Raw genomic sequence first — 4,999 nt, forward strand, 5'->3', positions numbered from 1 at the left:
TGTTGTTTTCACTAATCGGTTTTGAAACCCCAAACTTGTATTATTATTTGTGAACCCATTTGTAATATTATTTCCGCTGCAACTATGTGTATGTGATGTGTATTTGCTTAATCATATGATCTTGGTTGTGATGTTGATTTACCGAGGTCCTTCATGACACTCGATGGACTACCAGGTTTATATAAGTGAAAGTATGTGCGTGTCATAGTGTTAGCGGGGATAGCCATACTTGATCTTGTATAAATTGGGTGGTTCTATCACATGTATTTATACCTTTATTAGCCCTCGATTGAGATCTGACCCTTTGCCATTGTAGGGGTCGGATGTCACTGAAAATCGAGGAGAGGATAGCGACGCTAGTAGTAGAAAGCATCTTTTGTATTCGCGCATACCCCCTCCCTAGGACCTGAGCTATTGTTCTGTGACTGCACATTCGGTCTCCCTGTGAGTCCAACCTTCCTCGATACCCCACGCGTAGCAAGTGTTTAGTCGAGGGTTGGTTTGTTTTCATGCGTCACCTTGTCATCAATTTCTACAACTGGAGGGGCTGAGCTAACGATACTTGCCTCAATGGCTCAAGTATCGCGCTTGGTGAGCTGACTAATGGGCATGTTTGAGTGGTATCTGGGTCTGTCATTCGCTGATGAGGTCGGTAGAGCCCTCATGTGACATTCCACTACTTCTTAACCTGCCTCCCAGCAGATGCCCAAGCTATTCAATAGGCTCAGGTGGCCCATTGGCCTCTCCTCGATAGAGATTCTGTGGGCTTGGCTCGAGGTTAGAATCGAACGAGAAAGGTCGAGATGTCCCTATCCGCTTCTAAGTGGGGTCAGGCAAGGCCACTAGGGCTTATCTCAATTTTTCTCCCGTAGCTCTATTTGATGTGAGGCGGCCTCAAGCCATTCACGGGCTAGCCTTTGAACCTCTGTTGGTCGCCGCTCATATCGAATGAGATGACTACCACTTCGTGACGCGACGTGAATGTTGTGATGCAACAATTGCATATGCAATGCTTGGATGTATGGGATGAATGTATGATCAAGTGAATGTATGCGTGAGAATGAATGATCATGCAATGGAAAAGAAAAAGTGGGGGTTGGTAAAGATACCTCGATGGCTCTAAAGATGGGTTTGGAGATGTAACAGAACCGCCCAATTTATACAAGATCAAGTACGGCTGTCCCCGCTAACACGTTGACACACACATACTTTCACTCATATAAACCCGGTAGTCCGCCGAGTGTCCTGAAAGACCTCGGTAAATCAACATCACAACCAAGATCGCATGATTAAGCAAATACACATCACATACGCAGGGTTGCAGCGGAAAATAATATTACAAATGAATTCACAAATAATAGTACAAGTTTGGGTTTTCAAAACCGATTAGTGAAAACAACATAGCTTTCAAAAGATTACATTAATATATGTTCCAAATACATTGCTAGCATAAGTGACATCATCCGACAAAAGCATATAGATGAGAAGTAACTATAGAATCACCGAGCCACCGGCGGTTAGCCACCATCTTCATAGGCCGAGAACTTCACCTGCAACATGGTGGGATAAACCCTGAGTACGAGAAGGTACTCAGCTAGACTTACCCGTCAAAACCAGAAATAAAGGACACCAAGGGTCATGCAAGGCTTATGAGGTGGGCTAGCTTGACACAGTTGCATAAAAGAGCTTATGAATATAGTGACCAATTTAAACTTAGCATCAAGTTTATCATCATTTACCTGTCCACTAGATTAGCACCTGTACTAGAGCACTCACTTATTAGGAGCAAACAATATTAACCATAGCAGGTATAATCAGGCTATCATCATCATATCATCATTTCTGAACCATTATGTTATTTAGTGTATCTACTTTGGAGATAAGCCCGTCAAGTTCTCACTAACCGGGAGAGACGGTGACTCGAATCGAATTACAACTCAGCTGAGGGGGTATTCCTAACTCTCACCCTGGCATACTTAGCAAGGGTAGCCATGGGTTACCTTTGGTACAACTCAGGAACCAAATTCGCAGGTTCGATCAGCGCCAGCACTCTCAGGGATTACCCTTCTGCCAGGACGATCAGGACTTTTAAATCACCTACCCTTGGACTCATGCCTACGGCTCCCTTCCGAGGCGTACTTTATACTTATCGACTCCCGGCCTGAGTTGAGCTACTCGGCTTCGCGGTCGGTCTCCAGACCCGGCCAACTAAGAGAGAGGCATGCGTTCAACATGAACAGGAAAGGCTCCAAGATTCAGTCCTTAATTGACACAGACGGAGTCACTACAAACCGGCAAGCCTTCGTCCGGTCTTCATTTCAAATTAAGACTGGTTCTTTTCCATGATAGCAAATATAGCCAACCGTGCCACATGTATATTCCTATATCTCGCAGGTGACAGGAAATCACCCGACTTCTACCGCGTTTAAGCAGGGCTAAGCACTACTCGAGCTTGAGCTACATAGGATTTAGGGTAACAATATCTGGACAAGGAATTTGGGTAACCAATGCAGCAAGTGTTTGCATCCAACACCTAAACTTAATGCAACAATATATGTAATAATAATATTGTAACTGCATTTCGGAAATTAGGAGGCTTAATATGCTCCGGGGCTTGCTTGGGATCCGACACAAGTCAGTTCGGTTAGGTTGCACCGTCCTGGTGACATCTCAGGTCCTAGCACTTGCTTCGTCCTTCCATCTTCGGGATATATCCACCAAACCAAATCTTCGGGTTTGGCTCCAACATCGCATCCTTCATGTGGTGCATCTAGCATACCTAGATGAGATGCAATATGCAAGTGCATAAATATGAAGAATAGTACCATGAGACGCATTCACAAAATAGCAAGCAAGACAAGCATAGTTTACTCTAACACACTTAAGTACTTTGCGATGCTTAACTTAAACATCACACAATCTATCATGCTAAGATGGCAAAGAAGACGACAACACCAAGCATGACACAAGTTTCCCAAGATCTCAGGTGCTCTAACTCAGTCATTATTCAAGGCATAAGTCACACTTAACAATATACAAGCAAACACTATAATTGGAATCTGCCAATTTCTGGACATGCAAACAGCAGCTACAAGATTTAGCTATAACTGGAGTTACACAAATCCAAATGACTTGCAAGAAGACATTCTGGAAATCTTATGAAATTATCTACAACTTTGTTATTATCACCAAAAGCTCATTCAAATCCTAACTAGACCAAACACTAGCATCTTTCAGATCTGCTCAGAGTACAATCAAAACCTGACAGAAGACTTACAAGTCATGTAACTCCTACACTATCTGGCCTATGGCCTTACAATTTTAACACAAGCAAGATCATGAAATTTTCTACAACTTTTGTATTCACTACAACCATAGCAAACATCATTTACACTACGAAAATGATTACACAAGCAAAACTGCAATTGCAACCCAACAGCAGTGGTACAGAAAACTGATAGAAACTTCAGAGAAGCATAACTGGAGTTCTAGATCTCCAAAAAACATGAACCATAACTTTTTGAAAAGCTTAGGAAGTTACCTACAACTTTCTTATTCTCATATTAAAATGATTCTACAGTTATAAGGGTCAATTAATCCAATAATTGCACCTCTGTCCAAAACATAGACAGAAACTGACATGCCACTTTAAATAGCTATAAATGGAGTTATACATGTCCAATAAATGTGTTTCTAGACTTTTTAGAAATCTTATCAAATTCTAAACAACTTTGTTGTAAACACCTAAAGCTAATTCTACTATTAAGGAGGCTCCACAATACCAACAAGGTAACCCTGTCAGAGTTTGGGCAGAAACAGCCACTGATATTTAAGCAAGTATAACTCAAGATCTACTTAACCAAAAATCATGATATTTAGATTTTTGAAAAGCTTAATAAAAGTACTACAACTCATGTATTATCATCAAGTCATGATTCATAACCTAACTAAGCCAATTAATTTAATCTTGCAGATCTATTCAGAATAGTGGTAAGGCAATACAGGTAATTTGTTATTTTTATAGATCTTAAACTATCAAACCGAAAATACTGAAATTTTTACCAGACATCACTAATCACATCAGTAACACTCCATAAAAATTTCACATTTATTTGAGTAAAATAACTGCAGTTATCAAAAAGACAAGACATGACTAGCATTAAGAACCTAACTGCCTAAATCTATTTTTACAGCTAAACCTTTAAACTAAAACATGTAATATTATAGATCTAGTGCACATATAATTTCACAAGGATTCCAAAAAGTCCTCATTTACTATTTTACGATTTTTCTACAAATTACTACGAATTTTCAAAGTTCAGCACAAAATCTGCCATTAAAAGATTAAACCGAAAAGAAAACGCTTTTGCATTGGGAACCCTGGACTTTACTCAAATCAACCAAGCCCGTAAATGTAACTTCTTGTGTCTGGCTATTTTACAAAGTGAACACGTTAAAAAGTTTCTATTTACGATCATACCCTTCTTCTTCTACAGACCGAGCAGACGAGAGGCAGAGAGGCAGAGAAGCTCTGCCAGGAGCCAGCCTGGGCGGCGTCCGCGCGCAGCCTGGAGAGGGGGCGAGAGAGTGGACCGAGAGAGAGGGCAGGGAGTGAGCGAGGGACAGAGGAGCTCGGGCACGCAATTATGGAGGAGCAGGAGCGCGACAGTGGCAGGGCACATGGCAGTGGTGCGCGGCCATGGTGGGACGCGAGCTCTGCATGGCTGCCACGCGCTCTCCCTTTGGGGAATTTCCCAGAGCACCTGGCAGGCGATGACGTGGCCACATTAGAACCAAGTTTTGAGCATCTTCGGGGCATATTCGGTTCTAGGCGCCTTAAGCAAAGTGGCTGATCTCTAAGTCCTCTCCAACATTTGTTAAGGGTAACTGGCCATTAGGGCTGCAGGTTAGTGGCTAATTAAGCCCCAAAATGACAGTGTCAGTGCCTTGATAGCGGTTAAGTAAACGCAAAATTTAGGACCAAAACGAAGTCAAACTT

This window comes from Miscanthus floridulus, chromosome 6 (assembly GCF_019320115.1).
Source record: "Miscanthus floridulus cultivar M001 chromosome 6, ASM1932011v1, whole genome shotgun sequence".
Classification (NCBI taxonomy): domain Eukaryota; kingdom Viridiplantae; phylum Streptophyta; class Magnoliopsida; order Poales; family Poaceae; genus Miscanthus; species Miscanthus floridulus.